This window comes from Urocitellus parryii, chromosome 5 (assembly GCF_045843805.1).
Source record: "Urocitellus parryii isolate mUroPar1 chromosome 5, mUroPar1.hap1, whole genome shotgun sequence".
Lineage (NCBI taxonomy): Eukaryota > Metazoa > Chordata > Mammalia > Rodentia > Sciuridae > Urocitellus > Urocitellus parryii.
Window position 1 is genome coordinate 209,503,180 of NC_135535.1, and position 12,190 is coordinate 209,515,369.

Consider the following 12,190-nt stretch of genomic DNA (forward strand, 5'->3'; position numbering starts at 1 on the left):
CCATCTCTTTTCCCCCAAGCTAAGACTTGTGAAATCCTCCAGTTTACAAATCACTTGTATTGACAGCTTGATGTATTAAGAAATAAATAACATTTCTAGGGATAAAATTAATTTTGAAAATAATTAAAGATGATTAGCTCCTGGTTGAGTACATAAGAGGTTTAGTTTCTGCAGAATGTCATCCTGAGGATTTGACATTCCACCTCAGGGCCTGAAAAGCTAGAGAAGACCAATTGCAATGATATGAATAACCCACACTCACACACACACACACACACACACACACACACACACACACACACACACAGAGATCCTCTTCAGAGTCACCACCAAGGGTCTGTGAAAGACTATTATTATGTCAAACTTCTTTATCTACTACTGACAATTCTAACAGAGAACAAAGGAGAGAATTTGCCCTTGAAGTTTACCAACTCTTGGGCTGCAAAGCCTGCTCCATCTTCCTTACTGTCAATAACCAACACAGAGGTGAAACGGATTCACCCTGCACGCGTCTGGGGTGAGAGCAGAAACCAGATTTCAGAGCGTTTTGTCTAATAGCCTAGGGACAGTGATGGGCTACAGAATAATGTAAATGCATTTCTGTTATATTAGAAAAGAAAATCCAGGTACAGTATCGAGACGAGACAAAGAGCACTGTGAGAGGTGACCAAGGTGGGTCTGTGGGCAAGGTGCATGCTCCGTGCGAGCTGTGTGCACAGGGCTGTGGGCTCTCCTGGACTCTCGCCGTTCCCCCCAGAGCCTGGTGGGCAGGGTCCACAGAGCCCTGGGCCTCCTGCCACTCTGCCCTTCCCCTCCCCAGGACCCCTGCACTAATTTTCATGGTTATCCTGGAAATTTGAACTTGACGCTGAGCAAAGACTGAAGCTCAGCAGCTGATCATCTTCTGCCAGAATAGCATGAGACCTTGAGGAGTCCAGCTGGCTCCACCTCCCTGGCCACAGGCTACTGCCTGACCCTGGTTTTGCTAAATGACCACCAGAAATCAAGGCTGCTGTAGTGGCCTGCTTCACCTGCATAGGTTTGGCCACCTTCCCCTCTTGTCACACAGCAGGTCCCTTGCATCTCAGACCTTCGGAGACTCTGTCCCCACAGCCCTGCAGTCCAGAATCCCCATGGTGAGGCCCCAGGGTGCTAAGTGCCCCTGAAACCTGCCACGCGCCCCCACAGCTGCTGCTCCCCAGGTGGTCCCCTCTGGTTGCTCTAGGATTGCTCTTTTCTTCACGGGCTGTGGTCCTAACTACCCTGCGGTTCCATGGGGACGGTGTCATGCTGTGTTTAGGTGTCTTGCCTTTAAAGGCTTGGGATGTACTGTTATTAACAGTTACTGTTCCTTGATAAATCAGGGAGTGGCTGGCTCCCGTCCACAGGTGCACTTCCTCCTCTCCCTCAGGTCTCCCCTCCGCCCCACGAGGGTCCTGGTCAGGGCTCCTCACTCCGCCCTCCCGTTTCCTTCCCTCTTCTCTTACTTTCCATTTCTTTCTTTCCCAGGCACATTGTTGGTAATTGTTAAGATTTATTTTCTAGTTCACTGAATTTCCTCTTCTACAGTTCTCACTTTTAACTTTAATTCATTTACTTGCTGAGGTTTTGAAACTCAGTTTATTTTAAACCAAAGTTCTTTCAGTTACTAAAATGCTTGCTGTACCCAGAGCAGTCTACAGATTTCATCCAACTCTTATCAAAATTCCAGAGTCGTGATTCATAGAAATAGAAAAGGAAAACCCCAGAATTCACATGGAGCCTCCAAAGACCCCAAAGAGCCAAGCTGGAGCACCCTTCCTAGTCTGGGGTCACATCCCAGAGGGGAGCAGTCCCCCAGGACAGCACAGCAGAACAGGGAGCGGAAGGCTCCGTGGAACGGTGTCAACCAATCTACAAAAGTGCCAAGAAGCCAAATGGGGGAGGGTGGTCTCTGCCGTACATGGTGATGGGAAAGCTGGGCACCCTCATGCCAAGGAGGAGCCGGACCCTGCTCTGCACCAGGCTCAGTAAACTGGGGTGGATGAAATGACCATGGGCGGGGGGGGGGGGGGGGACTTGGAGCTACAGCCAGAAGGAAGCAACGAAGATCTCCCAGACGTTGGTCTGGCCAAAGAGTCTAGATTTGACCCAAAGGCACAAGCCAAAGAAGTGGACATGGACAGAGGGAATTCCAACCGGGCCCTGGTGGAGGCTCATTCCACGAAGAACCAGTGTCCCAGAGCCGAGAGCTGGGACAAAGAATGGAGAAGCAGGGCCGCTCACAAATCATCCACTGCAGGGCGGAGGGCTGGGGCACAGCGGAGGACAACCAGGAGGGCCCAGGTGACAGGGCAGGGAGGGCAAGTCTGTCCTGGGAAAGGAGCGCTCTCCCAAGAACGCGGCTGCCCCTCTTCTCACTCCTTTCTCCCTCTGATGTCCCGTCATGGTGGCTGGCGGGGTCCTTGGCCTTCAGGCGGGGAGAGAGACTAGGCAGGGCCAGGTCCAGTCCGCCCATGTCGTAGTTCTGACAAAACACTTCTCAGGTGCCCAACCGTCTAGGCAGCACTGAGTAGAACCTGCCCCAGAGGTTAAGGCAGCAGAGAGACGGGCAGGATATGAAGGCCGAGGGCCAAGCCTCGTCACCCCAGTCCAGCCACCAGGGACATCTGCCGGCCCAAGGGAGTGTGGGGGTTTTCAGGTCCCTGGAGGGTGACCCAGGCCACTGGTGTCATCATGGCCCTCACGTCAGAGGTGAGATCTACAGCAGAGCCAGGGGAGCCTCATCAGTAATGCATTGCCCAGCCGCGACCTCCAAAGTTAGCGGCTGTGAGTCAGCTAAGGGCAGGTGAAGCTGGGGGTGTAGTAGGTCCCACCTCCACCCCCTCCAGTAATAGAACTGCATTAAACTGAAAGCCCTGCAGGCAAAGGAAGCAATCAAGGAGAGGAAAAGGCCTGTGGGCGGGAGAAGTAGCAGGGAAACAATTGATAAATGGGTGAGAGCCAGAACTGAGGTCTCCAGAGGTGCGCAGAGACCAGCAGGCCGGGGGAGGGGCTCAGCATCACCGACCGCCAGAGGGGAGCGGTCAGACAGGGGACGCCTTGGTCCTGCTGGGACTGCTGCCTAAATGGCAGAGAGGGCAAGTGTGGTGGGTGCCGCGCCATCCGACTCCCAAGGCCCTGTTCCCATGCTCAACACCCTATTTCCTTTTTTATGCCAAACACGAAACATAGTTTTATATTCTGCTTTCCATCGTTCTAATAGGTGCGAGCTATGCAAACCCAATTCTCCTGTCTTTGATAGTTGTTAGCTTTTACTCCTGGTATCCTGTTTCCTCTTGCCACTTGGGCCTTTCGCATTATTTAATTCGATCGTTGGCTGCAAGCTCGAGTCTGAGGGAGCTCCACTTGGGAGGACTCTTGGAGGCCTGGTGGAAGGCACTCTGCTCTGGAGGAATCATGTCTTTTTGACAGGCACTTGGGGATGAATTATCCTGCTACTAATTTCCAACTCTAAGCTTGAGATTCTTCTGGAACCCGTGTGGAGTGTAAATTCAGGACGGTAACTCGTGGGTAAGATGTGGCTGCAGATGTTCAGAGGAGAGGCCCAGGGGCACGGCTTCCCATGTTCCCTCCTTTGGGGCAGGCATTTGTCCCCGAGAGCATTGCCCTTCCAGCTCCTGGCTTCAAGAAAGAGGCTCCCAGCCGGCTCCGCCTCAGGTTGGCCCTGTGCTGGAGGTCCCCGGGGGACAGAGGCTGTCAGGCACTTGTGTGCTGCGGCTCCTCTCCCCTGCAGGAACTTCTGGGGGCTGCCAGCGCTGTGCTGAGCAGAGGAAGATCTTCTATTTGCCTGGTGCCCACCAGGTGTAGGCTGCCGAAGGGGAGGGTTGTGGAAGGACTCTCATCTGGGGGCTGTGGGGTCACAAGAAGCTGGCGGATGAGCCCCCCAGCTGTTGTCCCAATCCTGGAGCTGTCCCTCCTTTACCTAAGGGTAGCAGGAGGCACCCCACAGCATGCCCTGGGCTCAGCCTCCCTCTCTGGGACTCAGGAAGCAGCGCAAGTCCAGAGCATTTCGAAGCCACTGCTTGCCCCTTCTCGGCTGCAGTCCTGTGGAAAGAGGCCTGGCTGGGTGCTCCCCAGGCCAGCTCATGTTTCCCAGCCTTGTCCTGGGCCTGGCCCCTTTGTTCCTCAGGCGAGGCTCTCTGCCTGGACAGCCTGCTGGGGGCTGCGCCACCTCCAGCATCAGCCTGTACCTGCAGCAGCTCCCTGGCCATGCTCAGAACATAGACAGCGGCTCAGCCGACTGGCCAAGCTGCCTGTGCACCTGGCCAGGATGCCACCAGGCTCTGTCTGCACCCTGGGGTCCCAGGTGGCAAGCCACCTGCGGCTGCTGTCTCTGGGACTTGTCCTAACAGTCATCTGCAGCCCTGACCTCTGGGATCTACCCTACCCCTGGTGCACATCCCCTGGGGCCCAGCCCAGCCCAGCCCTGGACCCTGCCCACCTGATGTCTCTGACAGGCTCTGCCTGCCTCTCAGCCACGGGTTCCCAAGCTGCCCCACTCCTACCTCTCATTTCCCTGTGACTCGGCACAGGGCTGATCCTGGGTCTGGGAGCCACACATGGCTCTCAGCCACTCTTAGAGAGTCACTATCCCCAGAGTGGCCATTGCTATGGCTGACCTGGGTCAGTGGCTGCTTTGAGCAGGTTGGAGCATGATTATTTGATCTAATTTATTCCACACACAAAAGATAAAATCTTAAATGGTGCAATCACCTAAATTCTTTGAATTGATCGCAGGAGATTTTATTCATTCATTCATTTTCTTATTTGCTTGCTCTTTCATTTTATGCTACTAGAAATTGAACACAGGGTGCTACACCCCTAGCTCTTTTTATCTTTTTATTTTAAGACAGGGTCTTGTTAAGTTGCTCACACTGACCCCAAACTTGTCATTCTCCAGCCTCAGCCTCAGACAATTTTATTTTATGTGTAGTGATTACTTGACAAAAAAAAATTCTAAAGTTATTTCAACTCTAAAATTACTCATCAATGAACGGATGAGGAGTTCATGATTTGCGAGCGTACTGGGACACGACCCATGGACACACTTCTTACCTTACCAGGCCTACGGCCAAGACTGAACAGCAGTGTACTGAGACAGGGACCCCTTTGCCTTGGCTCAAGGGAACATGGGTGGTGGCCAATGCTGTTGGTGAGCTGTGGTTTCCTTGAGGAAAAATAATGGGAAAATCCTTTAGTCAGTTTGGAAAAGGGGAAGTGTACAGAAGAGACTGGCTGCTCACCCCCTGGAGGGCTGGTGGCTCCTCCTCCAGTGGGGCTGAGGCCCGGGACCTGCTCAGGGGACATCACTTTCCAGCTTCATCCCCAGGGCAAGGGGCCTGGCTGCTAGATTGGCCTGACCCGGGCCACCCCTGTGCCATGGCTATGGGCCTGGGCCTGGGCCCACAGACCTCAGGGGTTGGCCAGGACAGTCTCCAGAGGAAGCCAGAAAGCCACTACTGCAGGGAGAAGGGCAGGGTCCTGGGCGGGGGCAGCCAGCAGTGGCCCCTAGGGCAGGTCCTTCGGTGGTCAGGAGTGCCCAGCCGGACTCCAAGCACGCAGTGCTCCACCAGCTTCAGACAAGCAATCGACAGCAGGTCAGGGTACGGGAGCAGAACCGCCTTTTGCACATTAGAACAGAACTCGCCTTGGGAGGGGCAGGTTCCTTAGTGGTGGGATCAAGTTCTAAGTTCTGATTCTCATCTCCACCCCTAAATTGTCAACTGGGTAATCTGGCACTTAGATTAGAAGAAAAATTATGAAAAATACAGGATAATGTTTAGAAGTTAGGAGATGAATTTTGTGAAAATGTACCTAAGAAGGTTGTCTGAGTGCAGTTCTTTTTATCCTTGAAATATTCAACGTTATCAACGGGTAGACATTTTCTTAGAGCTTCCCTTATGCATGGAATTGAGGGGAATTTAAAATACACCTGCACACATCCCTCTCTATTATCTACCTCCTTACCTCTCAGCTTCCTGTCTACACAACGCTCTGGCTCCCGGGTGACTGCCTGAGGCCCCGGGGACTTGCACTTGGATGATTGCGTGGTTTCCCGTCCAGTGCAAACCTAAGAAGGTCTTAAAGCCTCTGGGAGCAGGGCAGACACTGTGGGAGCTGGGGAGGACGTGGCCTGGAGCAGCTGCAGAAACACCTGGCCCTGGCAGGACAGTGGGTGGGGGGAGCCAGCAGAGGAGCAGGGGAGGGCCGCACAGGTCCAGTGTGAAGGAGGCTGTCCACGGGCCAGCCGCCTTGGGAGAGCTGCCCGGGGCAGTGCTCGCTTGGTCCTGCAGCCCATGGGGACAGACAGCTGGGGAGGTGGGTCCAGCCACAGGTGGAGAGGCCGGGTTCAGCTGTCCCCTGTCACTGGGACAAAATGCAAGAGAAAGAGGAGGAGAGGCTTCCTTGGGGCCACAGTTTCCGTGACCTCCGTCCATAGGCACTTGGCCCCTCACTTGGAGCCTTAGGTGAGGCAGAGTGACATGGGGCACGTGGTGACAGAGCTGCTCCCCGAGGGAGGCTGGGAGGCAGAGGGAAGGTGGAATAGAGGGAGAGGTGCCCTTCAGGAGGTGGCCACTCGGCCTTCTTCCTCCCAGGAGGAGCCCCTCCTCTGAAGTCTCCACCTTCGCCAGTAGCCACAGGCCGGCGGCCGAGCCTTCAGCCGCGAGAGGACAAGAGTGACCATCTCCAATCACTACGAAAGGAAATGGAACCTGAGGAGCAAGAATCATTTTCTACCTTCAGCCGGGGCTGAACCTGGGGCTGTTGGTGAGGTGGACCCCTCCTTGGCTGTCCCGGCTCAGGCTGGCAGAGGGCAGGACCCACTGGTGACCCTCAGGTGGACAGGCTTTCTCTTCATGCCAGTGCTGCCCCTGGAGCCAAGGCTACCCTTCATGTGATGCTGAGTGCCTCCTGGCTCAAGCTCAGGCTGACCACATGTCCGAGTCCACAGGGCCAGAGGCCTCCCCCACACCAGGCCTCATGTCCTCATGCAGAGCTAGGATATGACCACCTTGAGAAAAATGTGGCTTTTCTCTGCCTCTGCTGCAGACTGCGGGGTCTGGCAGAGAGTCCCCAGCAGCCCTGGAGAAGATCTGCAGGCTGGGCGCAGGACTCGCCATTCCTTCCTGGAAGGAGGGTGGGTGAGCACCCTCCACCCACTGATTGACCACCAGTTCTTTCTCATGGCCTCCTGCCAGGGCTCAGGTCCCTGTCTCAGGTGTGCAGCGGCCTCTGGGGAGGGCTGGCCCCATGGGCCTTCTACCTGTCAGTTTTCCTGGTGGTTGAAACCACGAAGCAGAAAAAGCACCTCTCCAACAAGGCTGCCCACCCTGAAGGGCTCCCGAAGGATCATCAGCACTGTGCAGAAGTGACAGGCGTTTGGACAGCCAGCAAAGGACAGGTCTGCTCTGGTCAGCCTGAGGCTACAATGAGGTTGTCCTCTCACCTGACCTCAGATGAGGTCTGCACACAGGTCAGCAGCGTGTGGGCTCATGAGGCCACCCCAGCAAGGAGGGCACGGCAGAAAGACCAAACAGGGACAATCATATGCCATAGCCCAGTGCCATGGCGTGTCTCGGGCACATTGGGAATGCCTGGCACCAAGCACAAGGAGGCTGCTGGCCCACCTGGGTTTCCGCAGGTGTGTGGTGGCCATCAGGCTGAGGCCCTGGGGCCCCAGAGTGGAGACACACTCTGAAAGACTTAAGTTGTGGTGGAAAGGAGATTTGAATTCATTTTATTAAAAGAGAAATGCGTGCTTTGGGTTGTCATCAGAGTGAATAATGAAATCAAGTGCCCCGTGGAAAGTGAGCCTGTTAATAAAGGACAACTAGCCGCTGGTTGGATGTCGTGAGGGCACTGTGCATGGGGAGACTCGGAAAGGCTGAGCCAGTGGCCTTGGCTACCTGTGACCAGCCCTGGAGAGATCATGGGACAGCACCGGGGTGAGCCAAGCCCTTGCGCTGGCTTCACGAGGACGGGGCGCAGGCCCTCCTGGGCTGGCTTCGGGGAAGCTCTCGTCCAGCCCCTGCATCTCTGTGCCAGGCCAGCCATGTTTCTCCTGGAACCTCACCACTGAGCCTAGCGGTGCTCAGTTCCCCAGGATTGCATGCCTGGTGCTCCTTCGCCATTTGTGACCCAGAATTTTGTGGTCACTACCCTCATCCTCAAATAGGAGACAGGGCAGACGGGCCAGTGAGTTGCGAGCTGCCCTTTGGCAGAGAAAATGGGGAAGGAGCTGGCGCTCACAGCCCTGAGGTTGACTCACACACGCATGCACACGTGTGTGCACACACTCGCAGATGAGCTCCAAACACGCCATGCAGTAAATGTGATCTTGAACCTTGACCTGCGTTTGGCCGTGAGTGGGGACTCACCATGAGGACTCATGACTGATCTGCACAGGTGGCTTGTGGGTGTCCCCATGGAAGGGTCAGCCTGCCCCTGGACATTGGAATTGTTCCAGCTAGTCACATCTGAAATGATAGCCATCAGGAGGCTTGAGAAGCTCTTGTGGGACGTCCTTAAACAGAGGGATGGGACCCAAGCTGATCGCTGGCTGACTGGTTCCTGCAGCTGGGGGCACGCCCGGGGGCACAGCCGGGGCCACTTGAGTCAAGCCCTCACCATGGGAAACCGAGCGCCTCCTGTGTCCATGAGCCACCTGAGCACCTCCACTCCCAGCCTCTGTTGTTTGTGCCTATAGCTCACTAGGTGACCAGTCAGGCCACTTGGCCACCCTGGAGGTGGGCTCAGGGCAGGGGGTGGCAGAGGAGTAGCACTGGAGTGTCCAGGCCCTGTCCTCGCCCCAGGCCTGAAGCTGACCTGGTCACTGAGAGGAATGAGCGCTGGGCGTGTCCTGGTAGCACCTACCCAGGAGGGCAGGGTGGACACTGGAGACCACACGGTACCTCAGCCCTATTATTTAAAAATATTAATTCTTATTCAATAGAAACAAGTGTTTGTAGTCGTACCCAAATGTCCCTGTCTCTTCTCTAGTGGAGCGCCGTGGCTCTGCTTCTCTCCTGAGCAGCTTCACATCGCACACGGACACCAAGTCAGTCCAGGAGCTGGTGGGAGGGGCAAGGAGAGAGCCCAGGTGTGGGGGACAGGAGCCCCCTCCAGCCGTCCCCACCGGTGCTGCAGTGGCAATGTGCTTCGTGCTGGTTCATCATCACTGACAAAGCCACAATCTGAAAGCCATCAGAGCTGACCTGACGCGGGCTTTGCCAGCCTGCGGCCCCTCCTCCCGGCTCGTCCAGCGGACGGCGCCTGGCTTCTTCCTGGCTGTTATGTATGAAGACACAAATGCTTTGGAATGTCCTTGATTCCATAGCACCTCGTTTGCCTCTCAAAGTACCCTTGGAGGTAAGTCCTCGTCCCCTTTTGAATGGACAGAGGGACAATGGCAACTTACCCAAGGGCACTCACCTGGTATTTGCAGGTCAGACACTGAAACGGGGCTGAGGGCCCCAGACCCACGCCTTTCCCTCCATGGCCCAACCTGGCACGTGGCGATTCTCCTCCCTCCCGGGGCCCCAGAGCCACCTGTCATCAGAGATGGAAGAAACCCAGGGGCATCCAGCCCTGGCTGCCCATAGAGGTGCACTGTCCTGCAAGACTGGAGAGAGGGTCCTGTGCTGGGTGGGCCCTGCATCTACACCTGCAGCCACAGAGGGGGGAGTAGAGTCATCCCAAGAAGATCGGGATCTTTCCAGAGAGACCCGACCAACCAGCAAGAGCAGCTTGTGTGCAAGGACGAAGCCGGAGGTGGGCTTCACACCGCTGAGCCCTGCCTGGCTCTGAACGCTGAGGGAGGGCACCGGGCCCCGTCAGGGACAGGAGACGGTGGTCCCACAGAGGGCACAGGGCCGAGGTCCCACTGATGATGGGGAGTAGGTGGTCCATGAGGGCAGCGGTCAGGCTCTCCTGGGAACACGGGGGGCATGTCTATCAGGCAGAGTGTGCCAGAGCGAGGGAGTGACAGGAGAGGGACAGGCTGACTCTCCAGCAGGGGTCTGGGAGAGGGACAGAGCAAGGGCTCTGCAGGCACTGGTTCAGGTGAGTCCCCTGAAAGGCCAGCTATCCTGTGCACCCGAGGGGTGTGGAGAAGCTGGGGGGCAGGTGACTGCTGTTTCTCTGCTCCCTGACATTCTCCCAGGACAGAGGGCAGCCAATCATCTTCAGGACAGCAAAGGCAGAAACGCTCCCCCCAGGGACCCCTGCACTGCACACAGCAGGGTTCCCCACCTGGCAAAGGTACACGGGCAGGTGGAGCCACGGCAGCCTGCGGCAGTGACCATGGGGGGCACCCACACTCGGCCCCTTTGTATGTCCTCCAAGGACACAGGCAGTGCCGGGGAGGCCAGTGCTCACCCAGGGGGCCAGGCTGGGAGGGTGGGCTCCAGGGAGAGCAGTGCCAGGGGACCCTGGCCCTGTGCTGGGGGCATGGTGGTGAGACACAGATGGACAGGCAGAGCAGGAGGCCTCGGGAGGAGGCTCCTGTCTGGGAGGTCACCGCGCTCATGCTTTAATGTTGGCGTTTGCCTAAGCAAGATTTTAAACACCACCGGCCGTGGACAGTGTCGTCAGAACACACACAGGCCCCTCCGCTGCTTCAACAGTCAACACTCTGGCCACAGTCCTGCAGGTTTTAAGGTGTAAACTGACATCGATTTGAGAGAGTCCCCTGGGCTCCTCTCTGAACCCTCCACAGAGATCCTCTGCCCCTGCACGGCTGGGGACCAGTGTCCTGCCAGGGTTGCCACCAGGGATCAGCAGCCCAGGTCCTGCACAAGGCGCCTGGCCAGCCCGAGGGGCCACAGAAGGCTGAACACACTGTCCTCGGGTGTCTGCCCAGAGGGGCCCCTGACCCTGTTAACCACGCTGCTGCAGTGTCCAGGGGGAGCTGGACAAACCCATCCACGACGGCAGGTTCTAGTGTTTACGGGGAGGCCCCCAGGCTCTGGCGGCTCCCGTGCTCCAGAGACTCTGCGTGGAGACAGGCATCTCTCTGGAGTGTGTAGAGGTGAGTCCTGAGGTGGCCAAGCTTCATCCACACGCTCTCCTACTCAGAGATCCAACTCTGTTTCCCTCCTCACAAATCCTGCTGCAGCCCAGGGGCTGACCTGTGTCCCCAGGGCCTTTGGAGAGCCTCCTTCTCAGAGCACTGCTTAGGAACACGGCCGGGGATCGCAGTCCTCCAGCTTTTCCAGACTGTTCTCAGGAGTGGTGGATGCCTGGCTCCCCTCTGACCCTGAATGTGGCTCCTGTCACTGCCCTTCCTCACTGAATGTGACTGACCGGCTGCGTGGAGAGGCTCCTCTTCCCTGTGCATTTCCCTGGGGACTGGGGAGGGCTGGAAATCAGGCCTGAGGTGAGCTCCGTGTGCCTGCTGTGCATGGCTGCCCATCTGCACGGGTCCTGTCTCTGCGCTGACCGGTGGCCGTCTGTGGCCTTCGACATCAGGCAGGCGCTGCGAGGTCCGTGTGTTCCCGGTGTTCATTGGGTCCCGGGATCCTTTGTTGTTGGGAAGGTGAGACTCTCTGTCTCCAGCCTTCCTTTGTCTTTTCTGATGTTTTCTTTATATTCTCTGCTAAGAAATCTCCCCACCCCCACAGTCAAAGATACACTCCTAAAAATCATTCTGAGACTTTGAAAACCTGTCTTTTACTTCTTTCTTTGGGTTCTATTTCTGACACACAGAAGCATCTTAGAATTATGTTTGTGCCTGCTGCATTCCCGTGGCTTCCTCTCTATATATTTTATGTGTCATTGATCCGCACGTGGAGCTAATGGAGTGCAGCCGGTCGCCAGCCTGCAGCTCCTCCTGTTCGGCCTCAGCCCTGGAAATGGTGGGAGGACATGGGCTCTCTGTGGCCAGTGAAGTGGGGAGGCAGAGGAGGGTTGCCCTTGGCCTCCAGGGCCCGACCTCTGCTCTCATTCCCCAGGTCAGCAGAGGCAGCTCGGAGTCTGTCGGGGTGCGTGCCCCCAGCGGTGTGCTCCGGGGTGGTGTTGCGCCCTCCAGCTAGTCTCCTAGTGTCCCCACCTTCTCTTGCTGGGGCTTGGGGGCTCTTTCGGGACGCAGGACTCACTGTGCAATTCCTCTGTCCTCAGCAGTCGCCTCTTGAACATGAAGCTCCTGGCA